The sequence below is a fragment of the Phocoena phocoena genome, chromosome 11 (genome assembly GCF_963924675.1).
Source record: "Phocoena phocoena chromosome 11, mPhoPho1.1, whole genome shotgun sequence".
NCBI lineage: Eukaryota > Metazoa > Chordata > Mammalia > Artiodactyla > Phocoenidae > Phocoena > Phocoena phocoena.
The window spans coordinates 93,232,613-93,254,543 of NC_089229.1; the positions used below are offsets into that span (position 1 = coordinate 93,232,613).

The 21,931-nt window shown below is 36.9% G+C and overlaps 1 protein-coding gene across 5 annotated transcripts in view; it reads left to right on the forward strand.

The window, feature by feature from the left end:
* The first annotated feature begins 2,692 nt into the window (after positions 1–2,692).
* Positions 2,693–21,931, forward strand: part of LRP6 (LDL receptor related protein 6) — a 161,897-nt gene continuing 142,658 nt past the window's right edge. For all 5 annotated transcript variants that reach the window (XM_065887395.1, XM_065887399.1, XM_065887396.1 and 2 more), the window contains exon 1: positions 2,693–3,078. The gene's annotated coding sequence lies outside the window, so the exon portion shown is untranslated. The remainder of the gene's footprint in view (positions 3,079–21,931) is intronic.

A 21,931-nucleotide genomic window follows, 5' to 3' on the forward strand; every position in this document is an offset into this window, starting at 1 on the left:
GAGTGGCTGTATCAATTCACATTCCCACCAACAGTGCAAGAGGGTTCCCTTTTCTCCACACCCTCTCCAGCATTTGTTGTTTGTAGATTTTCTGATGATGCCCATTCTAACTGGTGTGAGGTGATACCTCATTGTAGTTTTGAGTTGCATTTCTCTAATAATTAGTGATGTTGAGCACCTTTTTGTGTGCCTCTTGGCCATCTGTATGTCTTCTTTGGAGAAATGTCTATTTAGGTCTTCTGCCCATTTTTGGATTGGGTTGTTTGTTTCCTAATATTGAGCTGCATGAGCTGTTTATATATTTTGGAGATTAATCCTTTGTCTGTTGATTCGTTTGCAAATATTTTCTCCCATTCTGAGGGTTTTTTTTTTTTTGTCTTTTTTATGGTTTCCTTTGCTGTGCAAAGCTTTTAAGTTTAATTAGGTCCCATTTGTTTATTTTTGTTTTTATTTCCATTACTCTAGAAGGTGGATCAAAAAAGATCTTGCTGTGATTTATGTCAAAGAGTGTTCTTCCTGTGTTTTCCTCTAAGAGTTTTATAGTGTCTGGACTTACATTTAGGTCTCTAATCCATTTTGAGTTTATTTTTGTGTATGGTGTTAGGGAATGTTCTAATTTCATATTTTTACATGCAGCTGTCCAGTTTTCCCAGCACCATTTATTGAAGAGGATGTTTTTTCTCCATTGTATATGCTTGCCTCCTTTGTCATAGATCAGTTGACCATAGGTGTGTGGGTTTATCTCTGGGCTTTCTATCTTGTTCCATTGATCTGTGTTTCTGTTTTTGTGCCAGTACCATATTGTCTTGATTACTGTAGCTTTGTAGTATAGTCTGAAGTCCGGGAGTCTGATTCCTCCAGCTCTTTTTTTTCCCTCAAGACCGCTTTGGCTATTCCGCTTTTGTGTCTCCATACATATTTTAAGATTTTATTTTTATAGTTCCATAATAAATGCCATTGGTAATTTGATAGGGATTGCATTGAATCTGTAGATTGCTTTGGGTAGTATAGTCATTACAGTATTGATTCTTCCAATCCAAGAACATGGTGTATCTCTCCATCTGTTGGTGTCAACTTTAATTTCTTTCATCAGTGTCTTATAGTTTTCTGCATACAGGTCTTTTGTGTCCCTAGGTAGGTTTATTCCTAGGTATTTTATTCTTTTTGTTGCAGTGGTAAATGGGAGTGTTTCCTAAATTTCTCTTTCAGATTTTTCATCATTAGTGTATAGGAATGCCATAGATTTCTGTGCATTAATTTTGTATCCTGCAACTTTACCAAATTGATTGATTAGCTCTAGTAGTTTTCTGGTGGCATCTTTAGGATTCTCTGTGTATAGTATCATGTCATCTGCAAACAGTGACAGTTTTACTTCTTCTTTTCCAATTTGTATTCCTTTTATTTCTTTTTCTTCTCTGATTGCCAAGGCTAGGACTTCCAAAACTATGTTGAATAATAGTGGTGAGAGTGGATATCCTTGTCTTGTTCCTGATCTTAGAGGAAACGTTTTAAGATTTTCGCTATTGAGAATGATGTTTGCTGTGGGTTTGTCGTGTATGGCCTTTATTATGTTGAGGTAGGTTCCCTCTATGCCCACTTTCTGGAGAGTTTTTATCATAAATGGGTGTTGAATTTTGTCAAAAGCTTTTTCTGCATCTATTGAGATGATCATATGGTTTTTATTTTTCAGTTTGTTAATATGGTGTATCACATTGATTGATTTGCGTATATTGAAGAATCCTTGCATCCCTGGGATAAATCCCACTTGATCATGGTGTATGATCCTTTTAATGTGCTGTTGGATTCTGTTTGCTAGTATTTTGTTGAGGATTTTTGCATCCATATTCATCAGTGATATTGGTCTGTAATTTTCTTTTTTTTGTAGTATCTTTGTCTGGTTTTGGTATCAGGGTGATGGTGGCCTCATAGAATGAGTTCAGGAGTGTTCCTTTCTCTGCAATTTTGTGGAAGAGTTTGAGAAGGATGGGTGTTAGCTCTTCTCTAAATGTTTGATAGAATTCACCTGTGAAACCATCTGGTCCTGGACTTTTGTTTGTTGGAAGATTTTTAATCACAGTTTCAATTTCATTACTTGTGTTGGTCTGTTCATGTTTTCTATTTCTTCCTGGTTCAGTCTTGGTCCCCATTACTTTTTATTGTATGGATATATCACTGTTTGTTCATCTATTAGTCTGTTGATGACATTTAGGTTGGTTCCAGTTTGGGTTATTACAGAAAAGCTGCTGTGAGCATCATGCACAGGTCTTTGTATTGACGTATACTTTTATTTCTCTGAAGTAAATATCTAGTCTTTTAAGAAACTTCCAAACTGCTTTCCAAAGATGCTGCACCATTTCACAGGCCCCCAGGAGGGTATGAGTGGTCCACTGGCTCCATATGCTTGCCGGTTCTTGGAATGACCAGGCTTTTAAAAGTTTTATCTGACAGACGATTTAACAAGAAAAGACTGTCCTGGGACAATTAATTTCCCCTCTTGCAACTCTTTTGTATTTAAAATGGTGCAAAAATAATGCTTTGTGAAAAGATTTTGCCAGTTTTCTATACATTGATTTACTCTTTATTTTTGATAGTATTTGCTAACTAACACTGATTTGAAACTCAATTTATAGGAACCAAGACATTTCCTTTGTTTTGACTTACATATTTTTCTTTTTTTGTTCTAGCGGCCCCTTTGTTGCTTTATGCAAACAGACGGGACTTGCGATTGGTTGATGCTGCAAATGGCAAAGAGAATGCTACGATTGTAGTTGGAGGCTTGGAGGATGCAGCTGCGGTGGACTTTGTGTTTGGTCATGGCTTGATATACTGGAGTGATGTCAGCGAAGAAGCCATTAAACGAACAGAGTTCAACAAAACTGAGAGTGTACAGAATGTTGTTGTTTCTGGATTATTGTCCCCTGATGGGCTGGCATGTGATTGGCTTGGAGAAAAATTGTACTGGACAGATTCTGAAACTAATCGTATTGAAGTTTCTAATTTAGATGGATCTTTACGAAAAGTTTTATTTTGGCAAGAGTTGGATCAACCTAGAGCTATTGCCTTAGATCCTTCAAGTGGGTAAGTTTTGCATCATGTACAAAGGTTATTGTATCTCCTTCTCCTGGCTGTTTTCTCTCCATTAGCATAGACACCCCTTACCTCCAAGAGAAAAGAAACATCAGACTCCAGTTTTAGATTCTTTGGGCTTCTTTGTCAAGTAGATTTGAATGTGGGAAGTTAGGTCATGTTCTGAAAGTAAGGTGTGTCTGTAAACAGTTTTGTGTTTCTAGTATCACTTATGGGATACCCATGTTTATAGTTTTTGGTTTTTCTTCATTTATTTTTTATAATTATGAGAGGATAATCAGAAGGCGGAGAAGAAGGAATGATAAATGAGTAGTATTTGATAGCTCAAGATTAAATAAAAAATCTTCTGAATCTTGTACCTTTTATTATATACACAATTGTTTTGTAATGCCTAGTGTTTTTTATATTAAACTGATATTTTAAATATGTCAGTGTTGAATGAAAAATAAAAATTAGGTTGTTAAATAACTCACTTTTAGTTAGCTAGACATGTATTTGCCATAAGAGTTTATTTTCTTCCTAAATATTTGTGTTTCTATTATATATATATTTTTAGTGCAGATATTCTCTACAGAACCACTGATTTTTCAGAAAGCTGTCTCTAATTTGGGCAACACAATGCATAGGGATACCATGGTATCCTATTACTTTTTTTTTTTTTGGCTGCCCGGGGTGTGGCATGTGGAACTTCCCCAACCAGGGATCAAACCCGCGCCCCCTGCAGTGCAAACGCGGAGTCTTAACCACTGGACCACCAGGGAAGTGCACAAGTTTATTTTCTAATAGAAGAGAAACTTAAAGTTATGGGCAGATCTTACTATAAAATGTGAGCTGTGTCCTCAGGTGCTTCTCTTGTTAACTGTGTTTCAGTCCTGCCGTATACAATTCCTTGCTATTTATCTGTTGAATACATTATCATGCCAGAGTCTGTCATGGCTAGGTATAATTAAACATGAACCTGAAATGAGTTACTAGTAATTGTTTAAAATCTAAAGATAAATAACCTGTGAATAACTCTTTTAGTACTTCATTTTCTTTGACTTTCAAGTATATTGGAATGCTTTAAAACGCATTTATAGAAGGCAGTGGATTAATATTATGTAATAAATTAAAATTTGGGAAAAATGAAAGAAAGGTTTATATGTGCTCCTTTCTCTTGATATCAGGCCCTTTTTGGTGACAAAAGTTAAAGAAGGTACAATGTTATAGGAAAATGAAAAGCCTTTTCTGACTATAAAAGATAACATGGGCAATGGTGAGTGAAATTTTAGGGTGAGAGGTTCTAGAAAACACATATTATGTATACTTTATATAATATATAAAAAATATATTTTTAGAGGGACATTAAGAGGTATCTGCTAAAGTCAGATGGTCTTTTAATAGAGCATCAGAAAATATTGTACTGACTCTAGTGGTAGGAAAAAGGTTTGTGTGTCCCAAGGAGGTCACAGGTGTTGAATGTGCGGTGAACTGTATTGATTGAAGAATTTGCTTCTTGAGAACTTGCAAGGTATTTTTGAGAAATGGAATCTGTTTTGCCAGCCAAGTTCGTTAAGTCTCAGGGAGTGTTGAAATGTTTCTGAGGTTACTGCTTCACAGAACACACAGGGTTTTGGTGCTTTCAGTGGTTATTAGGGAGTAATATGTTGATGAAAAGATAAATAGTTCTTTTTTTTTTTTCCCCATTTTTGACAGATTCAATCTTATAACTCTAAGGGTGATGATGGAAATTTCCCCAAATATCTGTTAAATGGTTAGTATGTTCACAGCTCTGCTTTTTGTGTTCTTCTTGGGGAGAGGGAGAATATCTTTAAGGATTTACTATTTTATTTAAGGAGAGAAAACTTAGGAGAGAGAACTTCTCCTTTTTCAAAGCATGTTTATTTGCATTATGTAGTATGTATGTGGAGAGGGAAAGAGTGTTAAAGGAATTACAAGGGCCACAGAACTCTTAAGGAGGATGGGTGGATAAAATAGCTAGATTATCACAATTCTGGAGTAGCATCTTATTTCTATAAGGGATAATGATTATGTGATAGTACATGGTCAAGGGAGATGAATTTATAGGCAACTATTGACTATTCAGGAGCTGATAATTTAATAAGTAAATGAGTCATTCTCATTTTGTCCCCTAAAACTGAGTTTTACTTCTGGGTGGCAGGTCTGATAAGTGTCTTAGGAAGTAAGTTTGCCATGTGATTAAGAAGTATTTACATTAGCGTTTCCGTGGCTTGAATATTTACTAATATTTAAAGTTTGAATTTGCCAAAGACTCAGCTGGTAAAGGATACTGGAAGAATCAATAATAATGTGCTTTGAAGGTAGAAAGTACTGTTATTTAAGCTTCTAAGGGATGTTCAGTGAAGAATATGTATATTTTTCCTGAGGCCTAAATGGGGGTGTGGTCAAACACTCAAAGAAATGTCTTTCATTATTTTTGATGTCTGTAGTTAGTGTTGAGTGTGTTTGTGTGTGTAAATTCACTTTCCCCCCCTTTAACAGTTCTTCTAAAATTTCTTTTACTTTTTTGAAAGTTATTTTGTGGCAGATGGCTAATTTTTAAATTGTGCAACTGGAAGCAAATAGAATGCAGACAAATGGCATCATTTGGTAATTAGCATGATGAAGCGTGTTTAAAATTATATTTTAAACTCATGCATTTAAAAATATATTTTATCAAACAGTTTTTCGGTATTGATCTTAGGTTTTATGTTAATGCTTTTAGTTTTAATGCAGTAGTAATTTTGGATTGAGTATATCACTTATCAAACAGAAGAGATGATTTTCAGATTTATTTTTTAGGGGAAAAATGAAGTTTGCTTTCCAGAGAGAGTACATGAAAACAGAGCTGAGGAAAAAGGTGGCTTTATCAGAGTTCCGGGATCCTGGGTTATGAGGTTCAGAAGAGCTGACTGAGCTCTCTCACAGCAGCTTATGTAAAAGGAAAGCTATTGAATGACTGGTATTGTTTGAACCCTGGGAACTGGTGCAGAAATCTGTGTGCTTTTGGATGTATGGAGTTCTTTGTGCAGTCAGTCCATTTAGCCTAGACTGAAGGAAGATTTTTATTTCCCTCCCTAAATTTGGCCTCTGTTAGTCTGAGATTTTTTTTCTTTTGAGTGACTGGCAGTGTAGAATTCTGAATAAGGAGCAGGAAAACGTGTGTATGGAAATTGTTCCAGAAGTGAACAATCATAGTTATAGAAAGCAGTATCCTTCCTTTATAGTGAGAGGTGGTTCCTATGTGGCTGCTGCTAATGGTGGAGCTCCTTAATATGATCCACAGTGACTGTACTAATCTTAGTGATGCTGAGGACCTGCTGTTTCAGGTACAAATAAAGCAGTTCTAAGGGTTTTTTGTTTGTTACGGATCTGTTCATAATCCACATCATTTTGGATATTTTAAAAAGTTAAATTTTAGTGATTCAGTCTGAAGTGAATTCATACTGAATAGCTTTGAATGATACATATTTTAAAAAGTACATTTTTATCATTGTTAAGAATAATATTAACAACACTAAAAGTTCTGCTTTAAAAATGCTTGCAGAACTAGTTCAGTGGAAAAGGAATGATTTATAATTTCCTCATCAATTATGTACGTATAATTGTCATAACTTGAGTGTGTTTAAAAGTATTTTCTATACTGGTATATCCCAGGTGACTAAAATAGTTCCTGCCACATAGTAAGTATTCAGTAAATATTTCTGAGTGGCTGGACTTTATATTTTCTTTTGTAATTCTATTAATTATCCTTGTTAGGGACATTTGTTTTCTAAGCAAATGTAAATTTTAGTATGGTCCTGTGAATTCTAAATGACTATGGCTTTGATTGCAATTGTTAACTTAAAACATAATTAAGATTTTTAGTCTTTTCATTTGAAGTTTTCAAGATCATATTTTATAAAAATACACTCACTGGAGCATGTTTCATGTCACATCTTGCTCTGTTATTTACCAAGCAAGTTACTTCATTTTCTTGGACCTCAATTTCCTCATCTCTAGAATGATGAGTTCCTTTCAATTTTGACATTATTTAAGTTTTAAAAGTCAGACAGTTAAAGAAAGTACTCTAATTTTTAATTTATTTTTATTTTCGGCTGTGTTGCTGTGCGCAGGCTTCTAGTTGTGGCGAGCGGGGACTACTCTTTGCTCTGGTGTGCAGCCTTCTCATTGCGGTGGCTTCTCTTGTTGCGGAGCATGGGCTCTAGGCGCGCGGGCTTCAGTAGTTGTGGCACGCAGACTCAGTAGTTGTGGCGCAGTGGCTTAGTTGCTCCGTGGCATGTGGGACCTTCCCAGACCAGGGTTCAAACCTGTGTCCCCTGCATTGGCAGGCAGATTCTCAACCACTGTGCCACCAGGGAAGCCCTAAGAAAGTACTCTAATTTTAAAAATCGTATTTTACAATTACATATTCAAGTCTAATTTAGGTATGTTACACTTAGAATTGTGTTTCTGCAGAACAGATTCTTCTTAAAATTTTGTTTCTACTGCCCTTATTGCATATGTCATCACACTTTTTTAGGGTTGTTTCAGCTCTAGTTTAAACCTCTTTTCTAGTTCCACTTGATGTAAACTGAAAAATATTTAAAAATGTCGAAGGATTCTTTTTGTATGAAGAATGGAAAATGTGGCCCATTACTTTTAGGCAGACTACATATATTCAGATACGTATAGGTGTTTTTGAGATTACCTAAAAATTGAGAGAGTGTGTAAGAAAAGCCACTAATCCAGGAAATCTGGTTAATAGGTTTAGCTTTACTAGCCTCTGGGATAGGAATCAAGGCCCTTGGAAGTGAAAACTTTTTTTTTTAAGAATAAATAAATGTGATGAATTGGGTGATTGGGATTGACATGTATACACTGATGTGTATAAAACTGATGACCAATAAGAACCTGCTGTATAAAAAAATAAAATTCAACAATTAAAAAAAAGAATAAATAAATATGTGTGTATATTTATATGTATTCTTAAATGTTAGTGTTGGTCTTTCCTCTTACAAACATCTTAACCCTCATCCAGTTTTTAATTCTTTATATCTAGTGATATACATCACATCTCAAATTGAGTTTTGATTATGTGGTCTGATATTTTTATGTTCTGTATCTCCAAGGCCCACTTTTATTGAAGGAATATTGAAAGGGAGTATTTGCAGTATGACCTAGCCCAGTCTCTTAATAGCTTTCTTTGCTAAAAGCAATCCTTGCTTGCAGCATTGACCTTTTAATTTATCCTTAACAAGGAGAACAATGAACAATGAAATTTTATGAGAGTAAAGAATAGGATACCTTTAACTGAGTTCTTTGCATTTTGGAGATCTTACATACCCTTGCTGTATTCCAGTATGATTGGCTCTTTAGAAATTATAGCAAATTAGTTTGATTGCTCCTGGTATTTCTGTCATTGAACCTTTAAGATTTTGGAAGGAGGAGTCTGTGATAGCTAATTTGTGAAGTAGGAATAAAATGATTGTCTTGAGTAATTTTTTTTTTTGCAGCATTTGATATTGATACCATATTCCTTTTAGAAATTTTCTCAAGACTTTCTCATTTTTATACTGTTGGTTTTCCTACCACTTGGACCACCCTTTTCCTTTCTTTATTAACTCTTTAAGTTTAAAAGGCATCATTTTCTATATTCTTTTCCTAAGATCATATCCATTTCCATAGTTTTTGCACAGAAGCAGATAGCCAGTTATCCATAAAGTTCCATATCCTGAAGCACTGGTTCTGAGTATGAAATATCTTTCTCTGAACTCTCAATAACTTACATTTTTAAACGTGTCCTGGTCAATTGGGGAAGCCTATTTCCTGCCCATTAAATCCTGGGACTGGTAGGGAATTTTAAGGATCTTCTAGCTAAATGCCTTCACTTTTTGGCTGAAGAAACTTAGGCCTTTGGCTAAAATAAGAGAACGTCAGATTCTTGTTTGAGATTTTCCAGTTCCACGTTCGGTGCTTTTTTCATCACGAAAGGTATCTTGCTGAAGCCATGTTTTTTTGCACATTTAATTACTTTAAAAATGCAACATGGTAGCTTTATTTAAAGGAGGATTTCTATAAATTCTCTGTTTTTAGATTTACTCACTGTACTAATTTCTTATTTTACTATATTTTTTTGCATCCCACTTAATCCATTTGTGTTCAGCTTCCTTCTGTTTGCAGTATGTTCTTTAATATTCCTTTCAGCAGAGGTCTGTTGATGGTAAACTCTTGATCTTTGTCGAAAATGTATTTATTTTGTCCTCATTCTTGGAATGATAATTATTTGATTATAGAATTCTTTGTGATAGTTATTTGCACTCAGTCCTTCGAGGGTATTATGACTTTAATTGTTGCTGTGAGAAGTCTGCTGTTTCTAATTATTGTTGCTTGGCAAGTAATTTATTATTATTCTTTCTGGTTGCTTAAAAGCAGCCCTTAAACATCCCTTAATTAAAAAAAATATTTATTTTATTTATTTGCCTTATTTATTTTTTTTGGCTGTGTCGGGTCTTAGCTGTGGCGCATGGGATCTTTGTTGAGGCAAGCCAGATCCTTTTCGTTACAGCACGCAGTCTGCTTGGACTTCTTTCTAGTTGCGGCACGTGGGTTTTCTCTCTCAAGTTGTGGCACGTGGGCTCCAGGGCATGTGGGCTGTGTAGTTGTGGCGCACAGGCTTAGTTGCCCCGCAGCGTGTGGGATATTAGTTCCCTGACCAGGGATTGAACCCATGTCCCCTTTATTGGAAGGTGGATTCCTTACCGCTGGACCACCAGGGGAGTCCCTAAGCATCCCTTAATTTTTTTGTTTTAATTTATTTGTTTTTGGCTGCGTTGGGTCTTCGCTGCTACACGTGGGCCTTCTTTCATTGAGGTGAGCGGGCTCATTGCGGTGGCTCCTCCTGTTGGGGAGCACGGACTCCAGGCAGGCGGGCCTCAGCACTCGTGGCTCACGGGCTCTAGAGCGCAGGCCCAGCAGTCGTGGTGCATGGGCCCAGCCGCTCCGCGGCATGCGGGATCCTCCCGGACCAGGGCCCGAACCCATGTCCCCTGCATTGGCAGGCGGATTCCCAACCACTGCACCACCAGGAAAGCCCAATTTTAAAAAAATTAATTAATTAATTTTTAATTTATTTTATGTTTGGCTGCATTGGGTCTTCGTTGCTGTGCGTGGGCTTTCTCTAGTTGCGGCGAGTGGGGGCTACTCTTTGTTGTGGTGCGCGGGCTTCTCATTGCGGTGGCTTCCCTTGTTGCAGAGCACGGGCTCTAGGCGCACAGGCTTCAGTAGCTGTAGCATGCGCGCTCAGTAGTTGTGGCTCATGGGCTCTAGAGTGCAAGCTCAGTAGTTGTGGTGCACGGGCTTAGTTGCTCCACAGCATGTGGGATCTTCCCGGACCAGGTCTCAAACCCGTGTCCGTCCCCTGCATTGGCAGGCGGATTCTTAACCACTGTGCCACCAAGGAAGCCCCATCCCTTAATTTTTGATATTTTGCAGCTTTGTTCACTTTGTGTCTAGATGTGGCTATGTTTTTATTTATCCTGCTTAGAACTCTTGTTTCTAGAATGTAATCATTATTATTTATTAATTCTAGAGAATTATTATCCATTATTTTCTTACTTACCCTTCATTCTCTTTAGTTGCCTCTGGATCTCCTGTTTGATGTATGTGGACCATGTAATTTTCTGCTTCTTGCCTCTTAATCTTGCTTTCATATCTTCTGTCTATCTCTCGAGGCCACTTTCTGGTTAGTTTTTGCACATGCCTTCCAGATAATTAATTCTTTCTTCAGCTGTGCCTAATTTTACAGTTTGAGTCAGTTGATTTTTTAATATCAGCAATTGTATTTTGCTTTTTTCTAGAAGGTCTTTGTGCCCCTCATTTAAAAGACTTACTATGAGAAAATGTCAGCCTACGTGAAAGTAGAGAAAATAGTGTTATCAGTAATATTAGACTTATAAAAAAGTTACAAAAATAGTGTATAGTTCTTGTATAACCTTTACCTAGCTTCCCCTAATATTATATTTTATGTAATCATAGAATAGTTATACCTTAGATCAGGAAATTAATGTTGATACAATACTGTAGACCATATTTGAATTTCTCCAGTTTTCCCCCTAGAGTCCTTTTTGTGGACTAGGATCCCATGTCGCCTTTAGTTGTTATTTCCTTAGTTTTTTCTAATCTGGACATTTAACCAGTCTTTGTCTTTGTAACCGTGACCTTTTGAAAGATTACTGGCCATTTTGTAGAATGTCCCTCATTTAGGATTTGTTTGATGTTTTCTTGTGATTGGTTATACATTTTTGGCATGGCAGAGGTCATGTTGTGCTCTTTTCTGGGCTTCATATCAGCAGGTGCATGATGTAGATACTGGTGATGTAACATTTGATCACTTGCTTATGGTGTTGTCTGCTAGGTTTATTTATTTATTTATTTATTGTATTTACTTTTTCCCCCCTTGTAATAAATATTTGAAGCTATGCAGTTATCCTGTTTATCATACTTTTCAGCATTTTTTGTTGGTTTTTGCCTGCAACAATTATTACTGTGGTGTTTGCCAAATGGTGATATTTCTAGTCCCATTGTTACATGGGACTAGTCCCATTGTTACACTGTTACATGCATTATCAGTTAGAATTCCATCTTAAGGAAGAGCTTTCCTGTCTTTACTATTTATTCATTTATCCAATTATTTATACTAGTATGGACTTGGGCATTTATTTATTCTGTAGGTTATAATCCATTAGTGTCATTTATTTCTTGCTTAGTGTTGTCCCAGATTTTGCCATTGGGAGTTCCTTCAAGTTTGCTCCTGTGTCCTTTTGACAGGCCCTCATTATTTTTTAAACCCTTTTTTTTTTTTTACTATCTGCATAGCACAAGATGTTCCAGATTCAACTTGTCCTTCTTCTGCTTCACCCTTAGAATCAACCGTTTCTCCAAGGGGCTCTGTTCTCCTTTGATTGGAAAATGGTACTGAGAAATTACAATCTGGAAGCTCGGTGTGTTCATACTGGATTTTCATTGCTTTTAAGTCCTCTCAGTGGACAGAGTTAAATACATGTATGTATATACGTACACCTAGTTCTGTGTGTTTCTATCTGTATCTATATATTTAAAAAAAGGGTTCGTGTTGATATCTCCAATTCCAATCCACTGCTTACAGAATTGTGTTATAGTCTTCTTCCCCCACACCATTTGTTTGGTAGGTTATTTTTCCAGTCTTTGATAGTGAGAAACCTGGTTCTCATTATCCACAATGTATTTTCTTATTTGCTCAATCCTAGTATACAAGAATTTCAGAATTGCTAACCTCTACTCTTGTGAGAAACAAATTTATCTAGAATATACTACTATGAAAATACTGTCAGTAGAGTCAAAATACTGTTTTCCAAATTTATTTAGGTACTTTCTTTTCTTTCCCACCCAGTGCAGTGTGGCATTTGTAATATATTTATTACTGTTTGTGTTCCATTTTGAATCCCCTCCGCAATATCCTGGTTGATTTTAATTATCAATTTATTTTGGGGTTATGTGAAATAATTACCATGTTTCTAAGAGTTAGAAATAACACAAAAAGCTTTACTCAGAGTAGTGTCCGTCCTCCCTGTCCTTCTACCATAGTCCCATTTTCACTTTCTTTCCAATTTGTTCCCATTTGTCCTCTAGGATATCTTATTATCATTTATTTCTTGTTTTATCTTCTTGGAATTCTTTTTTGCACAAATGAGCTGATACATATACATTTTCTTATTATATTCCCTTTTGTTCTTACATGAAAGAAATACTAAAGACTTTTTTTGCACTTTCTTTTTTAACTTAATAATATATCCTGAATATCACTTCATATCATTTCATAGAGCTCTTCCTCATTCTTTTTTTTTGATACTGTCTAGTATTCCATTGTGCAAATATAGCATAGCTTATTCAGCTACTCTCCTGTGTTCAGAAATTTAGGCTGTTTTGTTAGCTGAGGTGTTCTAAAGCAAATCACACAGTGACATCTCACTTTATGTTGCATCTCTGAAAAATAGACATTTTTCTCCATAACCGCAGTACCATTGTCTTCCACACACCCCAAATGCACAAGTCTTTAATATTATAGTTTACTTATTCCATATTCTGATATCTTTCCTAGCCTCAGAAATGCTGTTTTATAGTTGACGTGTTTGAATTAGGATTTAAAACAAGGTTCATAAGTTGCATTTGATTATGTCTCTTTAAGTTTCTCTAGAACAGTCCCCCCCATCTTTTTATTCCTCTCAGTCTCTTGACTTATTGAAATGATTCTACAGTCGTCTTGTAGAATGTTCCAGATTTTGTTTGGTTTGTTTTTTTTTTGCGGTACGCAGGCCTTTCACTGTCGCGGCCTTTCCCGTTGTGGAGCACAGGCTCTGGACGCGCAGGCCCAGTGGCCATGGCTCACGGGCCCAGCCGCTCCGCAGCACGTGGGATCCTCCTGGACCAGGGCACGAACCCGCGTCCCCTGTATTGGCAGGCAGACTCTCAACCACTGTGCCACCAGGGAAGCCCATAGATTTTGGGTTTTTTAAGAGTTATTTGGATGTTTGACTTATTTTTATTCCTTTACTTTTCTTTCTATCTATTTATTTTTGTCTGAGTTGGGTCTTTGTTGCTGTGCGTGGGCTTTCTCTAGTTGCGGCGAGCAGGGGCTACTTTTCGTTGCAGTGCACGGGCTTCTCATTGCAGTGGCTTCTCATGTTGCGGAGCATGGGCTCTAGGTGTGCGGGCTCAGTTGTTGTGGCGCATGGGCTTAGTTGCTCCACGGCATGTGGAGTCTTCCCGGACCAGGGCTTGAACCCGTGTTCCCTGTGTTGGTAGGCAGAATCTTAAGCACTGCGCCACCAGGAAAGCCCTCCTTTACATTTCTTGTAAAATTAAAATTTATGATAGGAGGCATTGTTTGCAAAGAATTCAGTGTTTTGGCATAAATGCTTCATGGGTAGTATTGAGTACTTTGTATTCATCACATCAGAACTGTTTTGTCCTACTTATAGTGATGCTAATATTCAATAGATTCAGATGATGAAAGTTAATATTCGTATTATAATATTGAGCTTTTCCTCTTATATCCTTCATGCAATCTGTGAGATGATCCTTTTGTACCATGCCAATATCCAGTTCCTCATCTGTTGATTGTTTTAACATCCACTGAGTATCAGTTCTTGTATTGTTGTGCTAGGGATGTCTGTTACTGTTTTATGATGTCTCGTCCCATGTATTTTAGTTTATTTTTTATGTGTTTTAATCATTTAAATTACTTATAAATGTCTATCAGATTGTTCACTTGTCTGAAGTTCTTAGAAATCCACTTCTGTTCTTTGCTATATTTGCTGATTCTTAAGGTGAACTGTTTCCTTAGGTGTTTTATAGTTTTGAATTGTGAGTTCATAGGGGTTGTCTATGAGAATTCTGAGTGGCTTCTTGGCGGGGCGGCGGGGGTGCGCATATTACTCCAGAGAGGTTTGTTTTTGCCAAGCACCCTAGAGGTGTTTCCAGGGACCGCTTTATTTTTAAACTGAAGTATAGCTTACATGTACTAAAATGAACAGATTTTCAGTGCAGTTTTGACATGTGTGTATACCTATGTTATCACCGTGTTCAAGCAGAGAACATTTTTTCTATTTAATTTTTGGAATTTGGAGTTCCTGTACAATCTAGATAGAATAAATTCAAACTCTAAACCTATGTGAGGGCATCTTGTGATTACAAAGTCTTTGGTGATTTTTCCCACATTTTCAGAGCCTAGGCCAAGACAGAAAATTTCTTTGCCTCCTTCTACCAATGGCAGATTTTTTTACTTCCTTGTTCCCCAAGGGTCTGTGCTTTGTGCAAAAATCTTCTCAGTGCTTCTTGTGTGTCAAGGCCTTGTCTTTTTCCCTGCTTTGCCACTGAAACAGAAGTTCCTCAGTTTCTGAGATGAGAATAACCTGCAGGGTGGCTGTAGCATCAAGCGTGTACTGCTTTTTATTTCCCTATTAATTTTTGGCTCTGTAAGAGATTTCCCCTACTTTCATACCTTAGTTGTACATTTAAAGGAGTGTTTGTGTATTTTTATTTTGTGTATATATGTGTATCAGTCCGTTTGGGCTGCTATTACAATACGCTGCAGACTGAGTAGTTTATAACGATAGAAATTTTATTGCTTGTCAGCAGCGGTCCCCAACCTTTTTGGCACCAGGGACCGGTTTCTTGGAAGACAGTTTTTCCACAGGGGGTGGGGGGATGGCTCAGGCGGTAATGCGGGTGATGGGGAGCAGCAGATGCAGCTTCGCTCACTCCCCCGCCGCTCGCCTCCTGCTGTGTGGCCGGGTTCCTAACAGGCTGTGGACCGGTAGCGGTCTGTGGCCCAGGGGTTGGGGACCCCTGGTGTACAGTTCCGGAGGCTGGGAGGTCCAAGATCAAGGCACCAGCTTGGTCCACTTCTGGTGGGGGCCCTCTTCCTGGTTCATGCCCCTTCTTTCTGTGTCCTTATGTGGTGGAAGGGCCTAGGGGTCTTTCTGGAGCCTCTTGTATAAGGCACGAATTCCATTCATGACAGCTCTGCCCTTATGCCTAAGCACCTCCCAGAGGCTTTACATTCTAATACTATCATTTTTGAGGATTTCAGTACAGGAATTTTGAGGACCATAGCAATGTATAAATCAAGTAAAAAGATTTACCAGTGGTTCTAGGTGTTCTAGGTGTTTTGTAAAAGGAGGGTTTTCTGGTTATGCTGTTTTCAAATTACTAGAAATAGAAATTCTAACTTTTATGTTTTTAAATATTACCTTTTCTTATTGTGGATATATGTGCATGATAGTTGAGCATTATTCATACTTACTAATATGTGTACTATTGACTTCTTTTAATTATAGGTAGGATTATATAAGTAACTTCAAGGATCATGAAGTGGTTTATGACCTGGTATAGATCTGGTTCAGTTAGATTTTATGACTCAATTCTAAATGTTGTCTTAATTAGTCACCTTTGAATGTAATTACATCTTGTAAAGGGTGAAAATGTATCCTTTTTGTTTAGTTTTATTGAAACTGAACATTTCTGAGTATTTTTGTTAGGGGAAGCTGGATTCAAATTAAGTATACATACTAGATTAGGAGTCTGTAAATATTTTGGAAAATATATTATTTTTTCCTTACCTAATCATAGAAATTATATGCTTGGGATTGTAATAAATTTGTGTAAAATGGCTGATATCTAGTCTGATTGACAGTTGATATATTTTTACTTTATTGGCATAAGAAATTTTGATGTCTTGAAAACTCACTGTTTGCTTATTTTAATTACTTCCTAATTAAAATGAAGCCTATCATCTACCCTTTACTCCATTTAAAAATTATTTTCCAGAAAGCATTGCAAATGGATATCATGCCAGATACAGCAATAAAATTACATTTGTGTGGAAACCAGTGAATAGCATATAGCAGCCTGGCACTGGTTTTCATAATTTTTGATGAATAGCAGATGTGCACACTCTGGCAAAGCGGAGCTGTAACCACATGTATTTAATTCTTCAGTATCAAGTAGATATGTTTATATTCTCTTAATTCAAAGCCCAGATAGAACCCAGAGCCAAAATAAATTAGAGGCCAAACAGACTACATAATTGAAGAGTTAGCAATAATTGTTGCTGAAGAGAGATTTCTCTTATGTGAGCCTGTAACTTGGCTTTTGAGAAGCCATAGGAGGTATTTATCAAACACTCTTGCATTTCCTAAAGGATACTTTAGGTATCCTTTTGGCTTTTAAATATGCTGATAAAAAGTGTTTGTAGAATATATTACACAACTAGTTGAATTTAGCAACTTTATTGTTAAGTGCTTTTAGGTAACCATAGGTTACTAAGCTAGGTTAACTGCCCAAACAAAAACAAAACAACTAAGCCAAACCAAACTGACTCCTTAATATGTGTACCCCAGTTATTTTTTATTTTTGGAAAGAGTCCAGAATAAAATGATGTAGTCAAGGAGTTCACCTCATAGTCTTAATTTTTAGGCAGCTGGGTTAAGGGGGGAGGTTTTCAGGCCTTAGTGTCAAATACTCTTTTCTTCATTTTAATAATAGAAAATGTTTATGTGATATCCTAGCAGATAATCTGGAGAATTTTTTTTCCCTCTTTTTTCTCTGCATTCTGAAGTCTCTATTCTGTTGGTAGTCTTGATGTTCTCCATCCTACTAGTTGATCTTTAAATAAAACGTTTACATCTTTCTCTTATTGGCTGGTGCCTACCCCCCCCCCCTTTAAGGAGTAACCGTCTTAAAAGGAGTAGCCCCTAAATATTGTTGTTTATTAAATCTAACACCTTAGTTTGTCATTCAAGCTTTTAGCAGGTGCCCTTTTCATATTCTCTTATGCAACTTAACAGTGAGAGCCAGAGTCTGTATGTATGCTATATATTTTAGGGCTGGAAATGACCTTCCCTCACCTCCCCAATGCAGATATAACTCTTGATGACTTATTGACATTCATTGCCCCGTGATGCTTCTTGTTGGCAGCTCTACCCCAGCTGTGTAAAGTTTCTGGAAATTTTGAAGTCATAGAATCATCTTGAAAAATGACAAACTTCTAAAGGATTCAGTTTTGCTTTAAATTATGTACTATAATAGATTAATGGGAAAAATGATAAAGTTAAAAAAGTTAACTGTGAATTTTAAAATCTCTTTTGTAAACTTTACTTAGAATTTTTCTCTTTCTGATACATAGACTGAACCTTAACTTTCTTCCAGTACCTAGAGTAGTAGAGTCTCTTGTATTTATAGAGATATTGTGTATTTGTGCCATGTCTGGATTACATATGAGGGCAGAGCATGCTAGTCTTGTCTTGCACTGCACTTTTACTAAGGGATGTAAATTGATATTCATTTGACAGTGTTAAAATGTTGTAATTCAACTTTGTCCCCTCACCTGACCCAAATAAAGCTCTTAGGTAATCAAACTCAAAATACAGAGTAAATCCTCTGTATCTACTTTGGATATGGAGGATACTTTGATTTTGGAGGACAAATACCAGTGGATGTTCTTTTTCTCCTCTGTCCATGGTTTTTCTCCTCCCCTCATGTTGAATGATGATTTTGGGTTTGCAGAAGTGGAATTCCCAGTGATGAGATCAGCTGCCATAGTTGTCCAACATCACACACATATCTGTACAAGGGTCCTGAGTGGGGTTCAGTAGCTTCCATTCCGTTTGAATCAGCTTCAGTGCTTCATCCCCGAGTGCTATGAATGCTTCTCTCCTGGCTCTCTAGGGCCCATTGCCATTTTTTTCCGCACTCTCTAGAAGAGGACAAAGTCTCATAAAGCAGGTTCTGAGCCTGAAACATAGGAAAGACTATAGTGTGACCGTTGTGGAGAAGACCCAAGCAGAGAGCCTCATTCTGCTGAACGGTCATTGCATTGACTGGAGACATTTTAGGAATAACATTTACTGTAATCTCTTTCAGTCTCTCTTACTCCTTCCTTTGGGCATGTAACTTAGCTGCCTTTGGGGAGCCCATGTGCCACAACTGCTGAAGCCTGCGTGCCCTAGAGCCCGTGCTCCTCAACAAGAGAAGCCACTGCAGTGAGAAGCCCACGCACTGCAACGAAGAGTAACCTCCGCTCACCACAGCTAGAGAAAGCCAGCATGCAGCAATGAAGACCCAGCGCAGCCAAAAATAAATAAAATTTTTAAAAAGAATAAGAAAAAGTTTTTTGTTTGACATTCGTTCATTCCTTCTCTAATACTTTTTTTTTTTTTAATGTAGATCTGAGTTTCTTACCCGTATCATTTTCCTTCTCTCTGAACAACTTCGTTTCTTGCAGAGCAGGTCTATAGGCAATAAATCCCCTCAATTTTTGTTTTTCTGAGAAAGTCTTTATTTCCCCTTCACTTTTGAAGGATAATTTTGCAGGTTACAGAATTCTACATTGGCAGGTTTTTCCCTTTCAACTCTTCTAAGTATTTCACTTTTCCTGCTTGCTGTTCTCTGATCTGCTTAGATTTGTGGTTTGGTACCTGAAACTAATTTGGGAAAATTCTAAGTTATTAGAATATTCTTCAAATTAGAATATGCTTCAAATAGTTCTTTCTCTTTTTCTTTGCCTTCTGGGATTCCCGTTATGCATATGATATACCTTTTGTAGTTGTCCCACAGTTCTTTGATATTGTGCTCTTCCCCGCCCCCCCCCCATCTTTTTTCTCTTTGCTGTTTAGTTTGGAAATTTCTGTGGACATTTTATAAATGCAGAGATTCTTTCCTCAGCTGTGTCCAGTCTCCTAATGAGTCCATTAAAGGCATTCATTTCTGTTATAGTGTTTTTGATCTCCAGCACTTCTTTTTGTTTCCTTCTTAGAATCTTTCTGGTTATATTATCCATCTATTCTTGCATGTTGCCTGTTTTTTCCATTTGAGTCCTTAGCATATTAATCATGGTTGTTTTAAGTTCCTGATCTCATAATTCCAACATTCTGGCCATATCTGAGTCTGGTTCTGATGCTTGCTCTGTCTCTTCAAACTTTTTTTCCTTTTAGTAAGCCTTGTATTTTTTTGTTGAAAGCTGAACATTATGTAGTGGGCAAAAGGGACTGCAGTAAATAGGCCTTTAGTAATGTGCTGGAAGAGGGGATATGTTCTGTAGTTCTATGAGTAGGTCTCAGTCTTTTAGTGAGTCTTCTAGTTCCTGGGCTGGGAGCTTCACAAAGGTGCCTTTTTTTCCATCCCCTTAGGTGGGGCAGGATAGCTAGAGGGGACTGGAGTTGGGTATTTCCCTCCCTCAGGTCTGATAAAAGCCCAATAGGTTAGGGTAAAATAGTTTCTCTTGAGGGCAGGGCAGGCCTTGTTAAGAAGAATAGAATACTCTGATTCTATTCAGAGTATTCTATTAGTTCAAACTATTCTATAGTTAAAAAATTATTACTTTTTCCTTCCCATTGCTGGAAGCATGAGGGGATTTTTCTTTGATCTTCACAGTGAGGACCTGGTAGAGTTACTGGAGGAAAAATTCAGGCAAGTGTGAGGGCCACCTCATGACTGGTTCTCTCTGGAGTTTTTAACTTTCAGATTTATCTACACTAAGTCTCTAGCAATTCATCAGTTACAGTTTAGATTTTACTACCCTGCTACTGGTTCCCACATAGTTTTCTGCTCTGGTAAATTATGATTCTCTGTATCTGCCTGTCTGTCTCTCCAATTTTTGGATCAGCAATTTGCTCTGTGACCCAACTCTGATGGATCTAAGAAGAATTGTTGATATTTTTCAGTTCAGGTTTCTGCTTGTTAGGATGGAGTGATGGTTTCTAAGCTTCTTACATGCTGGACTAGAAACTGGAAATCAGGGCTTTTGCTTTTTTTGCATTAAAAATCTAAATACATGAAGCTTAAGTAATGCAATATTTATTAGAAGAATCTTACATAATATAATCTGGAATCTTAATTTCGATAGATGAGTTCCAGACATATTCAGGTTTTGCTTTGGATTGGGGCAGGCATCCAGGGAATAGAACCTGTATGCTCTTATATCTTATTTATATCCTTAGTCTAGTTCCCTAAGCCATTGGTATTGGGTCTAACAATACTTTTATTTATTACCATAAACTGTTTATCTACAGTAAACAGATACTGTTTAGACTGACTTTGTTTAAGAATCCTTACAGTGAGACTGAACTAAGTAAGTGAATCCACATCATCTCAGTTTATATATAAGAAGATGGAAGTGGAAATGAAAGCAGTAAAATGAATTCATAACTGTCTTTTAAAATTTTCACTAATTTTATTAATGATAGAGGTTTAAGTGAAACTCTCAGAACTTGGTTGTAAAATAAGATATGAAATCTGTTTTCTTATAACTCTGTAACATTTTCCTTTGAAGCCTAACCATGAGCAAACAACTGTTAGCAATCTGAAAGTAAATTTTCTCAAATGTCACCTCAGAGATTGAAAATAGTGTTATGTGCATGGAGATAAGCCTACAAACATGTAGACTGTGTACTCTGTTTAGTAGAATTAAAGAGGACTTTGGAAATGTGTATGTTTGCCTGAAGAATGAGTAGTAAAATTGTTTGTAAGCTGTTACATGTATATAGAAGATGAGAAGCATCATAAAAGAGCACACTGTAAATTTGTCAAAGCCCATAGAACTCTGCAAGCAGAAAGTGAACCTTAATGTGTGCAAATTAAAAAAACAAACATGTAGTTGGTTAGAGGATCCCAGGATGAAATGCAGACTGAGCCAAACAAATCTAACTCTATTAGAAATGTATGAAAAAAATCTCACTGAATATAGTGGGGGAGAAAAGGTACTTACTGTCCTAAATAACTTTGGAAATGCATGGAACCTGTAAGACTAAAGGCAAAAGGAACTGCACATAAGTAGTGTACTCAAGTTGATAATGTTGCTTCCCATAGAGGAATGGTTAACAATTCTGATTCTGTACTAGAGTTCAACAAGTAAGATAGGTGGTAGGTGGTGGGAACCAGGTTTCTTACTGTTGGAGTGAGAGGTTACAGACAAGCAAGGGAAGGAGGCTACAGTGATCCATGTGGTAGTGCATTAGAATTGGAGATATTAGTATAAGCTCATATTTAACTTACTATCGATACAAGTATACATCTTAAATGAGTTTAGTTCATTAACCTCAAAGCAATCAAAAATAGAAATTTCAGCCTTGGAATTAATCGTATTTTTAAATTAAAAATTTTTTTTATAATTTATTTTTATTTATTTATTTATTTTGGGCTGTGTTGGGTCGTCGTTGCTGTGCGTGGGCTTTCTTTAGTTGCAGCGAGCAGGGGCTACTCTTCATCGCTGTGCGGTGGCTTCTCTTGTTGCAGAGCACGGGCTCTAGGTGCGCAGGCTTTAGTAGTT